The sequence below is a fragment of the Meleagris gallopavo genome, chromosome 3 (genome assembly GCF_000146605.3).
Source record: "Meleagris gallopavo isolate NT-WF06-2002-E0010 breed Aviagen turkey brand Nicholas breeding stock chromosome 3, Turkey_5.1, whole genome shotgun sequence".
Lineage (NCBI taxonomy): Eukaryota > Metazoa > Chordata > Aves > Galliformes > Phasianidae > Meleagris > Meleagris gallopavo.
This window is the reverse complement of record NC_015013.2, coordinates 68,647,781-68,672,213: the sequence shown is the minus strand read 5'-3', so window position 1 is coordinate 68,672,213 and position 24,433 is coordinate 68,647,781. Positions and strand designations below refer to the sequence as shown.

At 38.6% G+C, this 24,433-nt stretch overlaps 1 long non-coding RNA gene across 2 annotated transcripts in view; it reads left to right on the top strand.

Annotated features, from left to right (window-relative positions):
• The first annotated feature begins 4,825 nt into the window (after nt 1-4,825).
• The window catches only part of LOC104910389, a 30,368-nt gene continuing 10,760 nt past the window's right edge, over nt 4,826-24,433 (top strand). The window contains exons 1-3 of one of the 2 annotated variants that reach the window (XR_793025.2): nt 4,826-4,986; nt 7,443-7,503; nt 12,050-16,608. This is a non-coding gene — a long non-coding RNA (uncharacterized LOC104910389). Of the gene's footprint in view, nt 4,987-7,442; nt 7,504-12,049; nt 16,609-24,433 lie in introns of those variants that run through there. The other variant, XR_004159296.1, reaches the window with a different exon arrangement.

The window sequence follows — 24,433 nt, the reverse complement described above, 5'->3', positions numbered from 1 at the left end:
AAACATGATCTGCTTAGTGATGCATTCTATGAAAGATCAGTGCTTTTGAAGTGACTTTCTATAACTGGAAATTTCTCTGCGGCTACAAATGAAAACCCATGAATCTGATATAGCTCAAAAAATTAAGGTGCTGTTTTCTCCTATCCACTTCCTAATCTTTCCTGATGTAGCCTGAAAAGGACTGTACCAGAACCGCTTTTGCTTTTAAGACTGCATAATGGTGCCATCATCCAGCTTGAGATACTCACTGCAAAGCCACTAGATGGCAATTTTCAGCCACTTTACTTGGCTACTTCTCCGTGCAGAAATGGTGTACGAAAGATATGTTGATTAGTGAAAAGAGGTGCTAACATATCAATGAAAATATTTTAAAAAGTTTTTTTTTTTTTTTTTATCTTTTGCACTTAACGTTCTAATTGGACCCATCATGGAATGCTGAGGTCTGAAAACAGGATTTTTTATCCTCACATGAAAAATTTCCTTCAGTTTCTACACAAATGGAAATGCAAAAAGCCTCCTAAAGTGCATATAAATATCTAAATATCGTTTTCTTTCCACTTTGTTAAACAGATTGCATCATCATTTATACCTTACCAGTGTCCTTCTATTTGGTGTATGACAGTTTTTCCATACAAGAAATCTGCTGATGATTTACAACCAACGCTCTCAGCTGGAAAAATCACTTTGAAGTACAGAATAGCAAAGCAATTATTTCTGCACTGTAAACAATTATAGTGACATGTTCTTATGTATTTGAAAATAGTTTAATGCAACGTATTTTCAGAGGCAAAGGTACATTTTGTTCCTAGTTCTAATTAGAACTGTGTGCATGAGATGTTGAATCTATAACAATCTCCTCTGTGGAAAAGTGTTGGGGGTTGTTAAATGTCAATTTTTATTTTTAGAAAGTCAGGAATACTATGTTTTCACATTGATTCAAATGTTCAAAGTTGGAGTCCTGTAACAAAATAGATTCTCTTTTATGTTGTTTGTTAAAAAAAAAAAAAGAGCTTATTAAAATATAATCCTAGTGAAGCTAATATTAAGAAGCACTGGTTTCTAAATCCTTGTCGTTATACTTGCATAAATATTCTCTATTACATGCAAATTACTTAGATAATTTCCAAATAATATGCTGCCAAGTACTGATTGTTTCTATGTAGCCCACTAGAAGCATTCTCTAAACTGCAATATTTTGTAAAGGTTAAACCCAAGATGAAGTTAAACAGACTCAGTGTTCACCCCATTTCTTCCAAGTTCATCCTGCTTCCACAGGATATCTTCACTACAGGATATCCGGCACTGTGTTGGAAAACTAATTTTATATTTAAGAATGATGATTTTTCATCTTAGAGAGTTGGGATTTCCTGAATGAAAGCACCAAAACTATTGAGAAAGGTACCACTCCATCCTTCCTACAGAGTAAAATTGGTATTGTAATATCATGACTTTCCTATGATTCAAGAACCAATAGCTAAATATGACTCCCATCCTTTTATCATACTGCTTGACGGGAAGTAATGTGACCCCTCAAGCAGGGACCACGTACCAGATGTTGGAAGTATTGACTTCTCAGTGCTATCACTCTCCTGCAGGGTTAATAGGACTTCACAGGATATTTTCGGAAATCGGGTTCTATATTAAAATTGCTTCAAGAAGGAAAAAACACAAATCTACAATAGGCTAGGAAATGCTTCATAGGTCTTACTGGAAAGTATGAGTGAGTTAAGTATGGTGACTTCAGCCTGATACTGCAGTACCTATGCTAGATTCTAATCAGCAGTGCTGGGTACCTGTATGAGTTCTGCAGCAGTAGTTATACCCGTTAGTGAGTTCCATGTAAACTTGTCACTGAGATATTATGAGGTAACCTCCCAGTTGGAATACAGAAAATAATTTGCATTAGCATCTGAACCCGCAAAGTCACTCAGTTTCAGTTTGCCTTTGTTATTTCACTCACTTCAGTATATTTTAACAAATAGAACATTTATCACTGAATTTTCTTTCATTTTAATTTCATTTCATTACCTTCTTATTCAGTAGGTAAAATTGAGATCTTGGAATGAATCATAGAATCATAGAATGGTTTGGGTCAGAAGAGAACTTTAAGATCATCTATTTCCAAGCCCTGCTATAGGAAGGGACACCTCCCTCCAGACCAGGTTGTTCAAAGCCCCTCCCAGCCTTGCCTTGAATACTTACAGGGATAGGGCATCCACAACATCACTGGGCAACCTGTTCCAGTGTCAAGATAACTGAACTTTTATAAATAATATGATTTAAAATCTTAAAGAATAAGCATTCTTCACAGAAGGAACATAGCACCTCTGAGCTGCTTCTCGTTCTGAAGGAAGACATGAAGCACCTTCAGGGGATGAATCTAGAAATAAAAAGTTTTAATTCTGATGGGCTTTAAAATCAGGGAGCAGAGTTATTGTATTATTGTACCTCTTAGCCTTACCACCTTTATCTGCCAACAAACTCCTCGAGGTTCTGTTGTTCTTTATCTTTTCTCTCCCTGACTCATCCAGGCCTTCCCTTCTTAAACTCTCCTGTTCTCTACAGATATCAATATCTTTTAGAATGTCTACATCACTAATATAATCCAGAATTAAACTCACTGCTATTTTTTTCGATCTGTGCTACATGTAAGTTTATAGCATCATACAAATATTCTGCATTTACCATCATCTTTCCCTGTTTTTCAGGTTTTCTCTCATACCTGAGAAAGTATCTCATGTCCATTCTTTGTTTGTCAGATAAGAGAAACTTGTCTTAACCTTCTTGGACATCTTTCATTTCACTCCTCAGAGCATTTGCAGAGAGGGAGAAGGGCAAAGACAAATACGTAAACGTGTAAGTACGACTTGGCACAAGAAGTGTGTTGTAAATGCCACCCTTTGCCGAAGTTCATAGTTGTGAAACAGGGTGTGTAAACTTTTATGGGAGCTATGTCTTTTCTGCTCTTAACGCACCACTCTCCCACATCTTTAGTACACATGGGCCTAAAGCATGGATTTTACAGCAAGAACTGAGACTCTCTCATTGCACTCATCTTCTGTGAGCAATGAGCTCAAATATTTGCAGACTTCTACGAATAAAATATGCATATGCCAAAAGAGTTTCTCTTTTTTTTTTTTCCATTACTAAAATCAGTCAGCAGTCAGCTAATGGATACATTTGAACCAACTGTATCATGCTTGATGTGAGGATATTTTTTAATAAAATTTTCTTTTGTGGAAATATTTTTAATCCTCCTTAATGATTTGCCAACAGGAAGGCTAAACTCAGAAATTATTCTATTCTGATCTACTGTGCGCTCCTTCCTTCCTTTCTCCCTCTGATTCTTTTGACTATCTTTATTTTTAACAGCAGGAACCCGATATTGAGCTGTACTACCTTCTGCTTTTTCATAAGTACAACAAAAATTGTCAGTGGGCTTTAAGCTCTGTATGTACAGCAGGTTTTCAGCATGATTCATACCTGTCTGCCAACTAAATGTATAAAAGATATCTAAAATGTGGTAAGATACTGCTTAATATCTTCTAGACTGCAGTTTTCAAGACTATCTCTTCTACAATAGAGGTGAAGCATGGAAGACAATCTCAATTTTAATCTTCCAAGGCTACTGGTGAGTATTAATGTTCTCAGTGACAAAATTAATTTTTACTGAACACAAACTACCGAAACAGTTGACAATTTCTTCAAAGACTTCATGTCTTAGACTGATATCCACTTCTCCCAGTGAAACTGCACGTGCATCGATTGAGCTGATTTAAACTGAACTGTAACGACTTTCTTGCAATATTGCAATCCTCCAGGCAGTTAATTTCATGGGATGCTTGAGAATGATGTAGGTTAGGTATTGTTCAAAGGATTTAGTGTTAAAAATTAGTGTTTACAGCGCTCTGCTCTATGACGAGGGGTCACTGTAGGCATATTGTGGCCAGAAGGCAAGAACATACTATTTAACTGGTATCTATATCTAATAACCCCAGAGATTAGAGCATAATTATTTTAAATAAGAAAAAAAAAGTAATCATTTCTATGAGATCGTCTGGTATGCTCTCATTAGGCTGAAAGAAGAAAGGAAAAAAAGAGGGTGCAGGGAATCTCTTTGCATGTATTTATTCTCTGGCACTATCAGGTTGACTGGGCACTGCTGCCTGCTTTCAGGAGAAGGCACACCAGGGAACCAGGGAGCAAGCACAATCTTGTCCAGCTCTGCTGCTAGGGCAGCACACAAGTAATAAGGTTCTTGAATTATGAATTAAGGAAACAAAGCCAGTGTTTCAAGTGTCTTTCAGGCTGCACCTGCAGGAGTGCACATGGTTAATAGTAAGCATGTATTGCCTGTTAATATTTTCTTTAAAATCTTGTTGTCTGGTTACAGCCACCATTAAGAAGATCTGTGTGAGTTTGTTGCTGTAATTCCTAGGCCTAAAGCAAGCCTTTCTGAGAGTTATCTTACATGTTTGCTGTTTAAATGATGACAGTTTTTACTAATTACAACAAAATGAGATTAATATTCCATTAGGGAGAAAACTACACAACTTAGACAAGTGATAGGAAGGTTAGAAGGTGACCCACTCTTGCAGTAATGTAGTCAAACTAGCTATGTTTGTTTTCCCTAAGTTATCATTTGTATTTGGGCTTGTGTTTTAACCCAAACCCTTGTTCTGACTGGCTTTTCACTCCTTATCATGTACTCTCAAGTCTCCTCCCTTTCCCTGGCTGACACTGATTGGTTCAGTTCTCTCTAAGGCTGGAGTGTTTACACTTGAAATTACTTTGTTTACTAATCATATCCAAAGTGCATGCAATTTAGTGCGAAGAGTGATAGAGCAAGGAATTAGTAAGTTAATTCAGACAATTGCATTGTCCAGTCTGGAGAAAAGGAGCCTAAGTGACCTCATTGCTCTCTGCAGCCTTATGAGGAGGAGAAGCATAGAGGATGGTGCCAGGCTCTGCTTCTGGGAAATGACGGTAGGAGATGTGGGAACAGTACAGAAGTATACCAGGGGAGGTTCAGACTGGACGTTGGGTAAAATTTTCAGTATGGATAGTCAAACCTTGGAATAGGCTTCCTAGACAAGTGGTTGATGCCCCAAGGTTAAGTGTTCAAGCCACTTGGACAATGCCCTGGTTAATATGCTTTTACTTCTGTTAACCCTGAAGGGGTCAGGCAATTGGAGTAGATGATCTTTGTAGGTCTCTTCCAACTGAACTATTCTAGTCTAGTCTAGTCTAAATAATATCTTAGTCTACTATAACTCTGTAGCATATAGAAATTCGCAGCTTAATGAGAGAAGAATGCAACCATAGCAAAGACTCTATTAAATTGCTCTATAAAATAGTCTCCTGGTAAAAATTGTTGTTTTGCTTATTGAAACTTAATGAAGACAGACTTCTTAGAGGAGATCTGCTGGAATCTCACTGAAGATCACCAAACTCAGAGTGAAAATGCAAAACCACCTTTGGAAATGACAAAGAAAATGCATCAGTTGTGGCTGGATGTGCTAATTTGTATTTTACCAAACCCTGAAAATGCATGTTTCACAATCCAGCTTCCTTCTTTTGGACGCTAGCTATGGGAAAAGCCATGCCTGTCTCCTGCAGTGCTAGTTTCTAGGCAGTATAGCCTAAAACATCTTAGGTCTATATTTTTGATGATAAAGAGGATGGAGCTCTTTTCATGATGAAAATGAAAATTCATGATGAATCAGAGAAGCAGATTTTGATAATTGAAAAGTGGCAACTTTCACAAGCCATAAATCTGTCCCCTTCTTTCCTGTAGATCCCCTTTAGACATTGAAATGCCACTATGAGGTCACCTCACACCCTTCTATTCTCCAGGATGAAAAGCCCCATCTCTCTCAGTTTGTTCTCGTAGGGGAGGTGTTCCATCCCCTGGATCATTTTTGTGGCTTTCCTCTGGATGTACTCCAACAGGTCTGTATTTCCTGTACTAAGGACTTCACATCTGGATGCAGTAGTCCAGGCGAGGCCTCACCAGTGCAGAGTAGAGGGGCAGGATCATCTCCCTTGACCAGCTGGCCAAACTTATTGTGATGCAAGCCAGGAAACAGTGGGCTTTCTGAGCTGCAAAGGCACACTGCTGACTCATGTCCAGCTTCTTATCCACCAGTACCCCCCCAAATCCTTTTCAGCAGGGCTTTCATCCTCCAGCTTGTACTGGTAGTGAGGGTTGCCTTGACCCAGGTACAAAATCTTTTGTATTTGGATTTGTTGAACCTCATGAATTTCACCTGGGACCTCTGCTCAAGCTGTCTAGGTCCTTCTGAATGGCATTTCATTCCTCTGATATGTCAACTGCATCTCACAGCTTGTTGTCATCAGCAAACTTGCTGAGGGTGCAACTCGACCCACTGCCAGTGTCACTGATGAAGGTATTAAAGAGTATCAATCCCAGCACTGACCCCTAGTGAACACCACTCATCACCTATCTCCATCCAGACATCAAGCCATTAACTTCCACTCTCTGAACTCAATCCTGCAGCCAGCTCTTTGTCCATTGAACAGTCCACACATCAAATCCATACCTTTCCAATTTGGAGAGAAGAATGTTGTGGCGTACTACGTCAAAGGCCTTATTGAAGTTCAGATAATGTAAAAGGGGTCAAAGAGGTTCTATGGAGACCTCTCTTCTCCAGCCTTTAGAGACAAATGAATGAAAGACCACTGAATAGTCATTACAAGTCTTTTCTAATACCAAAGGGAGTCTGGACTCCGTCTCTGATTTTCTGATGCTTTGGAACAAAATGTAGCACATTAAGATTCAGTTGCATTTAAGAAATTTACACTTTGCAAAATAAATTGCACTAATAAACGTTGCAAATGCAAGTGCAAACCTGAGGGAGTGTAACACTGGAGCTTCCTTTTGGAGCTCCCTTTCCTAACTGAAGATTTTGGGATTGCAAATGGGCTCCAGAAGAAAGGAAGATTGAGTTTTGAAGAAAAGAAGTAAAAAGTGATGGGACAGACATCATCCTGTGTTGCTTATAATTCATTAACACAGATATTTGAACAGTAATAAGATCCTTGCTTAGTAATGTTCATGATGAAAATCTGATAGGATATAACGCTATCAAAGTTGAGCTCTTTTAAAGATCACAGTTCAGTGAGCAACATAAAAGCTTCAGTAAAACAAAGCACATGAAACCCTCTATGCTAGTGTTCTGTACATGATAAACTTCAAATAGCCTCTGTAGAAATAATGGGTTATTATAACATTTATTCACATCTAGTTGCTGTACAATATTGTAGCTAAGGTAAAACATGAATATTTATTTGTGGAGAGAAATTTTAAGATCAGGTTTGTCACGTCACCTGATTCAGGGTCTCATTAAAAGAAAATCTGTCCGATGAAATTTTCATCTCCCACACTTAGATACTGAGAAAACATATGTTTGTCCTGACAGCAAACTGAATACCTGAGTATGGGAAACACGTGAATCCTGGCATAGCATTGCTTTTGATTAGGTAAGTGAAAATACAAACTAAAAATACATGATTTCCAGAACTTCCAGAACAGAGTAGATGTTTGAATTCGGAGCACAATGTGATACCTGCAGACTGTAATTAATTAGCAAATATTTAATGGCTCAATTTAATACCTCCTAGAAATGTGTATTTTTCTGGTACATGGCTAAACAATGCAATGTAGGTTAATATATGTATTAAAAAGTGTTGTCTATATATGACACATGAGAAGCCCCTTGAGCAACTTCAACAGCTGGGGTCGAGGCTCACCGCTGTAGGGATTTTATCAAGGTTAAACAGAGATAATCAGTTCACAACCTGGATTTTAAAAGGGCATTTGGCCAAAATGATGCTTGATACTTTGTGCCTTTCAAACATATAGAACAAAACATGGTGAAAAATTAGATGAGAATGGTTGAACAGATGTGGGTGCAAAGGTGAATTGTGTGTGCAGATGTTCAGGTAGGAGGGCACTATCAGTTTTAGGAGGAGGATACATTAGCTTGAGAATCAACAGAAGACATAAATAAGCACTACAGTACAGATGTGGTTGGAAGCATTTTGTGCTTTCTTGGAATACAAAAACTATTGTAACTATTCTGTAATTAATTTAATTTTGTGCTATTCTGTTATAGTTTTGTGTGGCTTTGGACAAAAGCACGAATTCAAAGTATTTGCAACTGCTGTGACAAGTGTAATCCTATCTTTGTCTGTGTGGAAAGATCAAATGTTGTGCCCTGGTAGCCAGAAAGGAATAACCCATGTCTGAATGGAGAGTAATATTAGAAGTAGGGTGGAGAAACAAAAGATTTTTCAGTGATCTACACAATTCTTTTCAAGCAGTTTTGTTGCATTATTATTTGATTCCATGTTCAATTTAAAATCCAAAATCATGCAGATGCCTTTTGATTGCATACACTCAGAGTGGGCAGTAATGTCCTCATATTTTTGTCATCACTTCAACAGATGTTTTAACATCAAAAATAGTTCATTATCCTCTTGCACCATATCTTCAGTTACAATTCATTGCTTCTCACTCCAAAACAGATTATTTTAATATTGTTTTATCAAAGAAAATACAAGTATAATATACAGAAAAGTCACTCAATTGCTAGCGGACTCCAAAATTTCTGGTAATGCTCCTGAAAGTCTGAGAAGACAAGATTAGATCAAAAGGGCTGCAAGACCAAATTTCCCCTTGCCCCCTTCTGTAGGCTGAGCTAATCTCTACAGGTCAAGGTTCAGCACAGGGGTACAGCAGGAAGGAGCTGGTGCTGGAGTGATAAGCAGGCAGTCAGACTCGTAGCTTTGAACACACTAAGAAATGTGTGGCCAGTAATTGCAAGCATATAGCTAAAGAAAAGAGAAATTGTACATACTCTCTTCAACACAAACAATGAAAACCAGTATCAAAAGAGATTTTCCTGCTCTTCTCCCTTATCCAGTTTTGCTTCTGCATTGTTATTATTTTTTAATGCACCTAGGACAACTAGCCATTTATAATGCTTTCACTACTTTGGACGAAGCTCAGCTTCTGTGGAAATTGTTGAGCAAATTACATTTTTCAATGAAAAGCAGAGCATGCTCTTCACTGAAATATATTTGTACTTCAACAGCAGTATCAATATTAATAGAGATTATTACTTAAATATTAATAAAGATAAAACATTAAAAGAAGAATTTTAAGTGCAGGTCACCAAGCCAGAGAATGTCTGTAGCTGAAGGAAGATAGCTAGCCCATAAAATTCTGGGTATTGTCAGTTAAACTAAAACATAGCAGAGTGGAAAATACAGAATAGGTTTTACAATTTATACTCAAAAATATATATAGAGGCAATATTCTCCATTAAAATGAGACCTCTCATAAAAATCCATACAGTGTGAACATGAGCTTTCATTTAGAAAGCAATGGCTGCTGCAATGTGATATATTTAAAACATTACAGGAGTTCAGGTAGTGTGCACTGATTTTATCTAATCAACAACCTTGCCTGCTGCCTTCCTGCCTCCTCAACTTCCTTAAGCTCTTAAAGGTGCCTGAGCAATTCTGGAACAGTGCCAAGGATGAAACAGAGGACACTGCAAGGTGACATGATGAACCAAATGCACAATCCCTGGTCACATAGGGAGAGAGGCAAGGGTATTTATAACTAGGAAAAGAATGCAAAGAATTACAATCTTTACCTTGCTGCCTTTTGAATTCCTTGCAAAAACATGAGAATATGTCAGAAAGATTGTGTAATATTTTAATATGAGAAGAAAAATCTGGAAGTCAAATAAAGAAGTCAATCTCCATCTAAGAAGTGTAGATGTGACATTTGAATGATGTTTTATGAAAAAGATAAACAGGAATTAGGTGGAGACAAAAAGAAGATTAAGACTGAATCCCCCCTTCAGAGAAGAAGTGGAAACGGTGGAAGATTTTGGGTAGTAGATGAACATGTCATGAAAGCTAAGGGAAGACTTGATGCCATAAACCCACCTTTGTTACTGTAGCTGTCATATTACTATGGATGATGTTGAGCTCTGGTCTTGTGGAAGAAGAATTTTTGTAGTTTTTGATCGGAGTGGTTTTGATGGACTGCTGAAGGACAGATTTCTTCAGGAACTCTTCAAAACACAGTGATGGAAGAAATATTCACCAATCACACCCAACCACTGCAGTAAATCCAAAAACATAATGTGCTTATGCTTTCAGTTCACAGATGTTCAAAGAGCAATTCTCAAATTTCTACAAATACAGGAGCCTGAAGTTAATTTTCACTCCTTCAGTTCTACACAGGCAAAGCACCACTTCCCCACCATGACCTTAGTCAAGTTCTGTTGTCATACAGCTACTATTTGCCAGGGAGCTAACTCATTTCTAACACCTTTTATTTATGCCCAGTCCAGAACAAACAGTACTGGCAGGTCAGAACAGAAGTCTCATAGAGCAGTACCAAGATTTGAATGACATTGTTGGATGTTGGATATGTTGCAATAGCAATCATATGAAAAAACAGAAATTTGCAAAAGGAAGTCTGTGTTTTGTGGACAGCCATTGCTTTTGGAGGATTAGATTAGTATAAAACAGATGGCAGAGTAGATATGGACTTGTAGCTTTAGGATAGTTCAGTGGACCTGTTAGCTTTAGGATAAGACTAAGGATAATTGTGACTGACATGGAAGAGGCAATGATCAGATCTCAGTTGTTCTGAGCCTGGGTTTGAGAACAGAGAGAGGCATGGGGTGAGTTGAGGGTCTAGTTACAAGCATAAACAGCAAGAGAACAAGCATGAATCTCAAAATCAAGACCTCGTGTTTGCTGACTTGTATGTTCTCCTGTCTCACTCCACCTTGCTGAATTATAATACTCATCTTGGAACTCACCAGCAATCTATCCTTCAGTTTGATGTTTCAGAAGTCTGATGAATTTATCTTGTTACTACAGAAAAGCAAGCTGTGGCAATTTTCACATTAGACTTTCTAGACTTAAAACTAGCATTGGAGAGGAACATCTGTAGACAATTTAGGATGATCCTTGTCATTAACTGCAAAACGATTTATGTCTTTGAGTTTTATTCCTAACAGTTGAAAGGAGAGAAAATATAATGGGAAATAAAGACATAGAAGATAACAGAAAAATTGAAAAGAATTATCATCATTTGTTATTTCTAGATGCTAAGCTCTCTTTCTACTCAGAATCTCTAGAGTTACCTTACGTATCATGATTTCTGTGGCTAAGGTATCTGCATACCTAGAGAACTTGTCTCTACAAGTTTACTAGTGAAGAAACATCTGCAGACTGATGAAATATTTGTTTCCTTGACAAAAACAGGCACTACTTGGTACTTGTATGACTAGGGAATCAGTCATACATCCAAGCTGTGAAGCAGTTGCTCTGTCAGCAAACAGTAAATTACACTGTATACCTGGCACATATGATTCTGTAATATTATCTCCCAGCAGAATTTCTGAGGTCTTAGGGCATATGAGTTGCTGGATGAGCTGGGGGAACTATGTATGCCAACAGGAATACCAATAGGGACTTACTCTGCAGAATGTCAGCTTCAGCATTTATCTGCTCCTGGGGCTATTCTTTCAGCTGCAAAATTCAGTGATCTAAAATCAGACCACTAAGGCATCAGTGACTGATTTCGTGGCAGCCCTCTGTACCTCACAGTTTCTGTATTCTGTGCTTTTCAAAGGCTAATACAGCTGGCCAACTACTGTTAGTGAGCCAAAGTTTATCCAAGATTTCCATCGTTTTCTTACAGTGAAAGTCTTCAACAGGTTTCAAGAAAGTTGTACCAACTGTAGTGCTTAGACAACCCTGCCAGTTTCACAACCTGAGAAACCATGAACCATGTATATTCGTCATTGTCTCATTGTCAGAAGTTTTATCGATGTGTTTGTTTTTTTCCATACATTTTTGCAGCCCTTCACAAAAAAAATACAAAACCAAATACAAAATGATCTTCAGTGGCACTAATTCTGTATGTGTGATTAACCATGAGAAAGACTTCAGTTATTTGACTTTGACTATGTGTGTTCTTCTTCAAAATCAGGACTGGAAGCCTGAAAGCCTAAACAAAGAAAATACATCAAAAGGGGGATATGAAGCAGAGGAAAGCTTTAAGAGAAAGGTAGACTCATATCCTTACAGACGCTGTGAAATCTAGTCTGCATTGAATTACCTGTTCCTTTTATGTAACCTATCTTCAACTTCACTGAAATGCGTCATTGTACCACAACAAGACCACCTACAAATGGCAGTGAGATGGAGGTAGAGCTTTATCTGGCCTCGGAGGGTATGAAGTAAGGAACCATGAGAACCACCCACTAAGGCAGCCAGTCTCTCTTCTGGTTTCAATGATTTGAAATTTAAATGACTTGGATATTGCTTCAAGAAAATTTTTGCTTGGATGGGTTCCTCAAGTCTGAGGTGCAGTGCAGATGGCAAAGCAGCTGTGCTTTCTGGAGACCTCATTTATATTTTCTGATGGCTTGGACAGCTGTCATACAGAAAATATATCAGAAAACACTAGGACACTGCAAACTGTTTCTTTTATAGCGTAAACCATTCCACGAATGTAGTAAAAATGTGATGATATCCAAGGTAAGCAGTTAATAGATTTGGGAGTCACAAAACAGAATGAAAGAAGGAAGTTGAATAAAACAACAAAGTTGGCAGGTTTTGTTTAGTGAGTAGCTGTCTCGGATTTCTACTAAAGCTGTTATTTCTGTCTCTCTGCAGACTTAGGTGACAAACACCGTGTATAGTTTATGCCACCCTGACTAGACTTCAGGGCAGGCCCTGTGCTGATTCATATCTAGGAAGTTTTATGAGAGATTAAGTTTTATGAGAGGGTCTATTTTTATTTCCTGATAAGACATAGGAAAATTGATGTGCTTGTGAGTGCTGTAGAGATCATAGAGCAATAACATTAATTGACATGGTTATTAGGGGTTTTTGCTTGTTTCTTTGCTTTATCAAAATGTATGTCTTAACAGAATGTGCATACCTTGCACAAAAATATCACAGAGTTAATGGAAACTTAATAGGAAATGCTCCCACCAAAGACTGGCTGTATCCATTAACTGAACCTAAAGGAGTCTGTGCAGTTTTAAAAGTTGCACTCAAGTTGCAGCTGAATCCTTCCTCAGGGTGAATCAGCATGAACTGAGCAGCTGGAAGGTTCCTCGAGAGAGTGCATCAGCTATGCTAAAATTAAAATAAAATGTTCTTTCTCTGTCTGCACCAACACCGGTTCATCCCATACCATGTGGCATACAGTGCTATGGATAAGGTCTGTATCTTAAGCTTAAGCTTAACAGAATGATGCAGCCAAAATCACCAAAACACATGGAAGGAGGGTAAGTATGAGCAGGTGAACAAGCTGTGCTGTTGATCCTGCTGTACAGTAGAGGTTTTATGGAGGTAAAGCACAAAGCCAGTGTCGGACTTGAGCTATTCAGTGGCTATTTCCGACGTCAAAATCCTCGCTTTCTTATTTTTAGGCAATAGGAAAAGTAGAAGAATTTGTGAAGTCATGATGAAGCCCAATAAAAGCTTTGATATGATCTACTGTACAACTGAGCTTGAATGTTAATATCTGGTGGCCTCACTCAAGAGGTCTTTGATTCCAGTGCTTGTTCCAGCAAGCATTCAATATGCAAATTCTGCAAATTATGTGGAAAATATAAATTATGTATAATGTGTAAAATATGTAAACTAAACAACGCTTTTGCTGGAGAAAGGGCTTGTCATCAAGATTCCCTTGCCAATTCAATTGATCTGATCATTAAGAACCATTCTTTTTCAGGGTTAAAATTATTCAACTCAAATCATGACAGCTGCAGACTGGAAGCTTAATTTCCATTTCCTCCAGCAGGCTTGAGGTTACCAAGCTCATCCCAGTGTGGCCTGGTTCAGCTATAAGATAGAAAGGACTAGATAGAGGCCTGAAGCCATGGTCAGATAGAGCTGACTACTCTTCCCCCAGAGGGCAAATTAACCCCTCCTGCTCCATGCTCTATGTGTCAGAATCAGGAGAAAGGTATGTGTACACCAGTTGAGTGCAACTGGTCCATCAGCCTGTGTCTCTGTTACATACAACCTGCCCAGCTGCACTCGTAAGAGCTCTGCTACAAGCACATCACCAAGGCAGTCAGACTGAATTCCACAGCATGACTCAAGACCTGCTGGTTCCTTTTGCTTCCCTGTCAAGCTCACAGGATCTGTTTCAAATACCAGATGAAAATACCAGATGAAAACTTTAGAGGTCTGCCATTAATATTTTTTTCATAATACTTTATTCAGGACACAGGATTCTTTCTAGATTTTCAAGGATGCAAAACCTCTGACTACAGGCATGCTAGTTCTCTCCATGTCTTTTATAAAAGAGACAAGTACAGTGTGAGGGCTTTTATTCTTCTAGAAATACACGGAGCTGACTGTTTACAGAAATGAGCAGTAGAACAGAAGAATAATTTGACAGATTAAAAGACATTGTACACCGTGAGAATTATTATTTTTTTAAGAATAAACAATGTGATTAGGTGGAAAGAGAATGATGTGTTACTTGATTTGATGACGAAGAACAGAAAGATATTATTGGCTCTTTGAGGCAGAATTATTAGAGAGAGAAATAAAAATGAAGAATAAAAGATTAGAGTCACATCTTGTTTATACAAAAATCCCTCACAGTTTTTTCCATAAACAAATATTGTACAAGTGGCAGATTTATAAAAATAAATGAAGTTTAATTAAGAGAATGCATTAATTAGGTTGTCCAAAAAGTGTCAAATAGCTCAGTTAGCAATATTAAAATCTCGTGAACAAACATATGTGCACTTAACTTTATTTGGCCATACAAAGAGTGAAGAAATTGCCAATTAATAGAGTAGTATTTCCAAGGGGAAAATAAACTGTGAAGTATAAAATGAAGCAACAGTTGATAGAAGATCAAATGGAAACTACTTTTCAATTATCTTCTGTATGAATTCAAAGTAGTATATTTTTCAATTGTAGAAACAGCTGAAACATTCATAACATGTTTCTTCCAGCTGTCAGAATCATGGCCTGGGTGACATTTAGTTTATAATTGTTGTTTAGCATTTGTCTTTCACACAGTAAATGGCGAGTTAATTCTTTTACCCTCTAAGTACAAAGGACAACCTGGAGCAATGTCCAGAGCCCTTGTGCGTTTGTTTTGTTTTTCATTTTGTTATGCAGTCTAACAAAAAGGCTTAAAAAAAGAAAAAAAAAAAAAGGAAAAAGAGAAAAAGGTTTATTTTGACAGTTCTTATCTGGGGACAAATGCATTCCCAAGGAAACAGATGTTTCTTTTCACTTCTGTGGGATGGTAATGGAGGTGACTATGCAACCCGCTCAATTTGCTTGGGTTAAAGGCCAGCAGCAGGCAGCTGTCTTCCCTTCTGCAAGGGGACAGGAAGGGACATCGCAAGTAAAGAAGCACCAGCACCACACATGCAGTATGGCACCACACAGTGCTCTCAGCTCAAACAGCAGAGCTACAGGCACTACCTGGTTGAGAGAGTAAAGCCCAGGATTCCATTGTTCAGCAGCTAAATGTAACTTTTTCCTTAGCATCATTAGTGTATTCTTCGTATCATTTGCATAGACGCTGTTAACACTGCAGAGGTAACTATACTAAAATATGTTATTGGCCTGGTTCTGTTTTTTTCTGCAAGCAATCAGCACTGGAAACCTTGAAAGAAATACTTCAGGGAAGCTCTAAGAGGAACAGCAATAGACACTTCAATCTCTCTTTAACTAACATGGCATGGCTTCATCGCTGCTTGATGAAGATGTAAAGAAAGAAAAAGCCAATGATTTTTATTTTCTAATTGAATAAATTATCTTTTCTAATTTAATAGAGTGGTCTTGTTAGCTACAAAAATGCCTAACGCTTTAGAGTTTGCTGGCTTTCATGTCTTTTTCCATTTGTTTTAACCTAGTTATCATAAGCAGACATGAAATTTAACACCCCCTCATTAAAATAAATGTAATGTTGTGACATAAACTGACAGAAGCAAGTAAGTCCCAAGACAGTGTTCTTCTCAACCTCCTCTCAATACTGCCAAGATACGATATAAAACACAAATTTTCACTCACAGTATTTAGAAGCAGCAGGGTTAACACAAAAAGAGGTCTAAAACTGTTATTATCCTGTTTTTAACCTGGAACTCCATGGATGACTAGCACATGCTTCAGGATACCTGCAGGGACAGCAGTGATTGTGACTGGGGTGGCAGAGTGGCTCCCTTCATTCCTCTGGGACAAAGGTCTCTGGCAGAGGTGGCATTTTAAAATGGCAGCAAATTAACCTGACAACAAACAGACACCAAAACCAGAAGGAAAGCAGAAACAAATTTACTTATGAATTTTTAATCTCTTCGGTTACATTTTACCTTGTTGATATTATTACATGGCTCTTTGATATACTTAAAATGTACTATACTTTTAATAGTCAAATGGAAAACTCTGCAAGATTTTATTTTCTGTTGTCTCATTCCATTGTGCCTCCCTTTACAAGATAAATGCACAGATGAATAGTGGAAATAAATTATTATTCTTTGACAAGAAGCCTCGTTAAACATCCATAAACACTGTTTCCAAAAGAATGCTCAATCTCAAGCATGTAACTGAAGGAAAAAAAAAGTACATTTGTGTAGAGATTATGCTCTAATATTTACCCATGACATTTCCCAGTAAATTGGATTGGAATATATTTTCCAAAGTAAGGTAACATTCCAGTTTTATTTTATGTGTAAACATACTGACATAAACCACATCCACTTACATTCTCAGAAAGTTTCACTCTCTAGAGTGTGGCTCAATTTGTGGGAAATAATCTGTACAGAAATCTGTGGCTTCAAAATAGAGTGCATATGTGGAGTTTAGGGGTAAATGGGCATATCACAAGTGTTAGTGATTAGAAAAAGAAAGGAAGGACAGATTGTAACGTCTTTGGCTCAAAAATAAATCTATATCTGCATAAGCAACAAACTGGAGGGAAAAACCTAGGCATTTTAGTAACCAAGAGGTGCTAGGACTTTATAGTTTATTTTTCTCATACAGAAAATTACAGTATGTCATTGAATAGAGAAGGTGTGTCTGGGAGGATTTAGGGTGGGATATCCAGCAAATCTGTGGTCGTAATTGCAAAAAACTTCTTGCCTCAACTTTGCAGATTTTCATCACAACTTTAAAGCCTTATAAAAATACAAGAAATGAAATCAAGACTTTGCATTGGCTGCCAGAACAGGCAATTAAATCCCTAAAAAATGCTTGCTGCAGTAGCTTTCCTCAAATTCATCCTCCTTGAAGACATTGCTAAAGAGTGACGATGTTTCACACTCATTTAAGACCAGTTTATAATGCACATAATTACACCACAGACATAAATGGTTTGAAATTTGCCAAGTTCAGTTCAGTCCAGATGACATCAAATCTGAGTCTGAGTAGTTTGACTTGCCCTGCCTGGTGCAAGAATTCAATGCAGAGCTACAAGCCAAGTAGGAATAAGCTTCATGCATTTTGATGTACTCAGAACTCTTCATTCAGCTTCAGTTTAGAAAGCTTAGTCAGACCCTGGATGGCAAGAAGTTCTACTCCTCAAAGGTTAAAACTCGTGTGTGTCCACCACTCACTCACCTTGGTCATTCCCACCCAAATGTCCCAGTGATGTTATTCAATGCTTGGCTATCCCAGGCTAGCAGGAGATAGTATGCTATACTGCATTTTCAGCCAGACATTGAAGATTCATGGAGTTTGAGTGGGGACTAAAAGAAAACTATGGCTCAATAATATTAACTTTGTTTAAGAAGAGTGTAGGAGGTGGATGTTCTGGTTTCATGTCCTCTTTTCTTGTATTGCTGCTTTGTTGTAATGCATTGGCAGGACTAGGACAAGGAGGAATGGTTTTAAACCAAAAGAGGAGAGATTTATATTAGATATTAGGATAAAACTTTTCCCTTGGAGGATGGTAAGGCACTGGAACAGGTTGCCTAGAGAAGCTGTGAATGCCCCATCCCTTGAGGTATTTGAGGCAAGGTTGGATTGAGCCCTGTGCAGCCTAAACTAGTGATTGACTACTCTGCCCACAGCAGGGGAGCTGGAACTAGATGAAGATTCTTTCCAGCCTAAGCCATTCTATGATTCTATGACTTTGCAAGATGATATCCTACACTTCAGTCCCAAGGAATCTGGTTATTCACCTAAACTCAGTCTCTACTCACAAATTCATTTCCACAATTCTGTGTTTGTGGTATTAAAACAATGGGCTGCTTGTTCTGTATCACTGAACAAATACAAGGTAGCTGTGGCATGATACCTTGTCGGAGTGGCCCCTCTCTCAAGGAGGAAGCCAAGAGGCAGCACTGCAGCGGGAATTTCCCAGAGGGAGCAGAAAAGCTGCAGACAAATGGAGCCAAAGCCCTCCAATTTCTTCCTCCTGCACTATGTGCAGGGAAGCTTTATGCTATGATATTTTAATGATTCTTCACTGGAAATACAAATGAAGTAAATACATAAACCATGGAGCATTTGAAGTTTGGCTTTTAGTGTTTTTTTTTTTTTTTAATGTTCACAAATCTGTATGCTTGTATCTGTCAGATGGAATCCCAAGAGGTCCTGAGAAAAGTTGCTTTAGAATTCTTAATGCTAAGCAGTGGCTAGAAACTTCACAATCGACTTCGAGTGCACTTGTGCCTATGCAGTCCCAACCCAAATCCCACATCAGACACGTTCAGTTTTGAAAATCTTTGTGACTCATCTGCACTTTCTGCACTTAACAGGATAGAAATTCAGATCCTTCAGATGTTTTCTTGACAAGCTTTACATAAAGCTTTAACTCAGAGCTGCAAATATTTAGGAAAAAAACAGAACAACAACCTCCCTCTGTGCTAGATTTGTTGAAGGACATTGTTCATCTCTTACTGACTAGAGCTTGATTTAAACCTCATTAATGAACTAAATACACATTTTGCATTAATCAGTGGCTTTTGACAATACATGCCTTCATGTTAAAATTTCTAATCTTAAACAAACAAGGGTAAATTCTCCATGGTGAATTTTCAAGACTTTCAAGACTTTTCACTTTTAAGTGAAAAGTCAGTGAAGACACATTTTGTAAGGAGTAGACAGAATAGCAGTCCTCACGAACTAAACTAACCACATTTTTTCAATTGTAGGATACAATATAAATTTGAACAACAGACAACAGCTCACATTAATTCTAAGAAATACAGAATCATGGAATTGTTGAGGTGGGAAGGAATCTCTGGAGGCCAACTGGACCAACCTCCTGCTCAAGCAGGGTCACCCAGAGCAGTTTGTCCAGGACCATCTCCAGGAGGCTTTGAATAATGTAGCATAAGGATTGCCCACATCTGAAGCCTGAGAAACCATACACATAACCTCTGTATAAATTTTGCTTCCAGCAGCCTGAATAAGGTGCATTGCTCACTGAACCCCACAGCAGTAATAAATCTCACAGACTGCCACTCCTTTCCTTCAAAGCACAGAGATTACCCTAAGCAACTTTCTTCAGCATCAGCTTGTGAGCGATTCAGCTTGCAGTGAGCCTTCCTTCCTCCTTGTCTTCTGCTTCTCTTCCACCCTTCCTTCTTTCCCTCCTTCCCTCCCTTCCTCTCTTCTTCCCTTCCTTTCTCCCTTTTTCCTTCCCTTCCTTTCCCTTCCCTTCCCTTCCCTTCCCTTCCCTTCCCTTCCCTTCCCTTCCCTTCCCTTCCCTTCCCTTCCCTTTCCTCCTTTCTTCCTTCCCTTTCCTCCTTTCTTCTTTCCTCTCTCCCTCACTTGCCCTCTTTTTCTCTGACAGGTCTGCATGAGGTGTGAAGAAGCCCTCACTACTTTGAGAGTAAAGAGGCTGACAGGAAGAGTAGCAATGCCTTTGTGCAAAGTTGGCTTTAATCTCAGCTGGGTTTTAGCTTGCAAAGCTGTAGGATTTTTTATTTTTATTTTTAAAGGAAAGATTGCCTCCCAGCTGACATTGATATTTCTGTATATAACACATGCTAGAAACTAGGTCTTTCTTTCTACACATTTTCTCCATTTTTAAGAAAAGTTAGTAAGTCTGTCAGTCCTGGAACAAGGAAGTAAAGAGAATTGTGTGGACTGATATGGCCTGTGAAATGTGTTGATTAGCAATACTGTGAATTCTGTCTGGAACAGGGGCAGCAACACGGCCCAACCTTGACACAGCAGGATAGCAGGCAGGGAGTTCAGTCACCTGCCATTTCAGCCCTAAGTACAGATGGTGAGACTTTAATCATTACTGCTAATTATGGCTCTGCTGGGCTTTGAAATTTGATTATCAATCCATGATAAGTGGTACGAGCAGGCCACATCTTCTTTTGTGAGTCACTACAGAGCTATCAGATGTGAGCAACTTTCTTCTTCTCAGCTACTGACCTGAGAAGTTCAAAGCAAAGACCCAGAGCAAAAGGGAGATAAGTCCTGTGATTCTCTACTCAACCCAGTCTTTGATATGGCTTTCAAACTCCCATTGCCACTGCACTTTCTCATCAGGCCTAATTGGCTATTTATTCAAGAGCAGACCAGCCAATCGTGCCAACAGTCAGTCCTGATTTAGATCAGCAGAGAAAAAAGACTTTTATGAATATAAATACTTTAAGTTCAGTGATGATCTTAAAACAGCTGTGAAGGCCGGAGAAAGAAGTGCAGAGATTCTGAAAGAGAGGATCAGAAGTCTTCAGATCTTTGAAAGTGTATCTGACTTGCTCTGAGAAAAGTTGCATGCTGATACAGGTTGATTTGTTTAGAGCAGAACTTCTCAGCCTCTTTAGTGCTTGGAGACTCTTTAATCTCTTCAAGTCCTACGTCAAGGAGAGCAGTATTGTGTGATGATCATAGAATCACAGAACGGCCTGGGTTGAAACCCTCCTGCTATGTGCAGGGTTACCAACCACCAGACCAGGCTGCCCAGAGCCTCATCCAGCACGGCCTTGAATGCCTCCAGAAATGGGGCATCCACAACCTCCTTGGGCAACCTGTTCCAGTGTGTCACCACCCTCTGTGTGAAAAATGATAACCAAATTGAGGATTTTTACTCTGAACCTTTTTTCCTTATTATTCCAATTTCTTTGTGTGTTGTGTGTCCCATGCAACCTTGTCAGTGTGAATAACTTGTTATATAGGAAAACTTTGTTGCAAGGAAGTTGTCTTCTGAAGAGCCAAAATATGGAGAAAAGACAAGTACAATTGTCAGTTTACTACTCATGAGATTTCTGTGTATTCTTGTCCGAAACTTTTCCTCGTTCTCTCATATTTCACGGGCCAGACTCCTGAGAATTAAACAAGTAAGCTGCAAGTGAGGAAATAATCACTAATAGCAAGTAGATTCTCAGTGATTCTTGCCAAGAACAGTCCTGTACTTCAGCTGCTGCTGTACTGGCAACAGTAAATAATGTCAATCTTTGTTTACTGGAACATGATTATAGGCCTAAATCGTGCAAAAACATGTTGTGAAAATAACAGAGCTGGCAGATGCTGATTTCTCTCACATTAAATGTAATCCAGGAGTATATGAACATCAAGAGAAAAGGTCTACAGAAAGCCAAGTGTAGGCACTGAGGTCAAACTTGTCCCCTGAGAGCTAAGAGGCTATATTACAAATTCGCTGAGCTGAGGAACTGAAAGAGATGGGAGAAGAAAAGCTGAGTGAGAGCTGGTGGAGCAGGACTCTGCTGTTAAGAGTATACAGTATAAGAAAACACAAAGAAATTCAGTGTTGACTCCTTGATTTGCCCTGGAAATGGCACAAATGGAATAACAAAGTCCTGAGTTTTCCAGAACTCCTGGACTATAGGAGCTAATGCTGAGCTGATAAACACTGTCCCTTTGGACAAATGTGCTAAGGAGAATCATGGAATCACGAAATACCTTGGGTAGAAGGAACCTTCATCTAGTTCCAACCCACCTGCTGTGGGAAGGTTTGCTGCCTACCAGATCAGGCTGCCCAGTGCCCCATCAAGACCATCAACCTGGTCTTGAACACCTCCAGGGATGGGGCATCTACAACTTCTCTGAGCAGCTTGTGCCAGTGCCTCACTGCCCTCTGAGTAAAGAATTTCTCCTTAATATCAAATATAAATCTCCCCTCTCTTAGTTTAAAACTATTCTCCCTTTTCCTGTCACTGTCTGTCCATGTAAAAAGTCTGTCTCCCTCCTATCACCTACATCATAACCAAAAGCACTGTTACAAGGTACTGTGGCATCCATAGGGCTCAGTGATGAGCAAGTTGCTGCAGTGGTAGATACCAGTGCAGGATGGGTTGATGTGACAGCACACACAGGTTACGAAGGCACTGCTATGGATGTTAGTGGAATATTCTTTGTTTCCTGGACATTACTGTCATTATCTCACCAAAATCACATTTAGTATGCGCTCTTACTTGGCTTTTTCTATAAGTGTTTTAAATGAAAATGTTCAGCATTGCAACTTAATGTAAATAGCAAAGCTTTGATTCCAGCATTCACATGTATTTGCATAGTTTAGGCACTGAAATAAATAATTAGCATACTTAAATACTATAAGTTTGTGTTAAAAGAAGAATGTAGGTGCCCAGTAGTAAACTAAGAATCTATATTAGACACATATCAATTTATGTGGTTATGAAAATGGGACATAATTAAAATCCATTCTGAATACTTTGTGCTTTTGTTTGTTTGGGGAATTGATTTCTTTAATACATTGTCATCTCTCTGAGGTTTTACTGCAGTACTTACATTAAGTATCTGATCTCTGTTATTTCTGGAAAATGTAATTGATGACATGGAAATTCTATATTATTAGCTGCCTTTAAAGTTATCTCCCTTCCCCCTCAATCTTCCTCTTCCCCTCTTCCCCCCAAAAAGAAGGAAAAATAATGTAAACCACAGCAAAAAATCAAGTTTTGTCAACTCAAATTGCAATATCTGGTGTAACACACCCAACACTTTTAGCTTGTTTTGGAAAGAAATGCATCTGTGTAGAACCACTGCACTGCAGTTATCTGTCTCTAGAGGTAAGAAATAGATAGCAAGTTTTATTTTAGGCAAATACAGAAAAATAAAGGAGAAGCCTCATTACTTAAGACTATAAATGAGAGCTTGACAGTGCTCACAGGAGAAACAGCTTAAAACCCTTTGCCCTTGTATGCCTTATGAGTGACTGTATTCCTACAGACTGATCAGTGGTGTCTCATATTTTGATAGATGATCAATAAAAGATTGACTTTTCCTGTGTCATCTGAGATGCCTTAGAGCATTTGAAATATCTGTGTGGGTTTGATAGGTGTGTCGCACAACCTTCAGAAGGCATATGCCTTTCCAGAACAGCAGTTGGAGAGCAGGTGAGAAACCCTAGTAATCTTTATGGTAAAGAACTATCTTCAGGCAACTGTGACCCATGGTTTCCTTACTGACAGCGTTGTATATTTTAACATACAGCTACTTCTGAACAGATGTTGAAATCTAAAGATGACAACTCTATTATCTCTGCTAGTTTTTCTCTTTGGATACAGTAAAGCCCAATGTCTTTTTGATCAGCTTTTCAATGTCATCACACTGAATTCAGGCAGACTACAGCGAACAGGTCTGCAGGTCCCTACGTGCTGCTCCCCCTGTGCTGACTCTTACAAGTGTGACAGGGCTCCAAGGCTGCTCCCTGGCAGAACAGGTGCTGTGCTATCTTAGTTGTTTTAACTGCTGTAAAAGCATTCATATGAAAGTGTAAACACAATGAAAATTCATAGTCTAGTTTACCTACTGGTTAACTTGTTCACAGGCCATGTTAGGGACCACTTACCTACTGTTTGACCATCTCCTAGACATAAAATCTTCTATTTACTCTGAGAGTAATGGTAGCCAGATTGCTATAACATTTGTAGGAATTTTGCTAGAATAGAGGCTCCCAAAATGTTCACCATAAGTGCAGATATCACAGTGCATCTAGCTGAACGCATATAGAAAACACAAGATAAAAACCATTAAGGCCAAATAAAACATTTGCAGTGGCTGCTTTTACAATCATTTTCTTCTTTATTTCTAAGGAAAAAATAGTGGCAGAAGGTGAGTTTGAGATGAGTCACTTTGTCCTATCCTACATGACATCCAAAATTTGTAATTGCACATTTCACCAATAAAATAAGTGCTGTCTTTTTTGGGATATGAGGTCACCAGAGCAAGATCATAAGTTTTGCAGCTATTTTTTGCTATTCACAGCAGGGCCCATATAATATCTTGTAGGTTATTTGGAGATATTCAGTCATATTCTCCATAATCACCCGGTTAAGCTTATTTGAGATTGTCTAAAGTGATCTGGAACACACACAAAGTGCCTACAGCCAAAACTGGTACTATGTCTTCCATCAAAGACATAAAGTAATAGTGAGGGGAAAGCAAG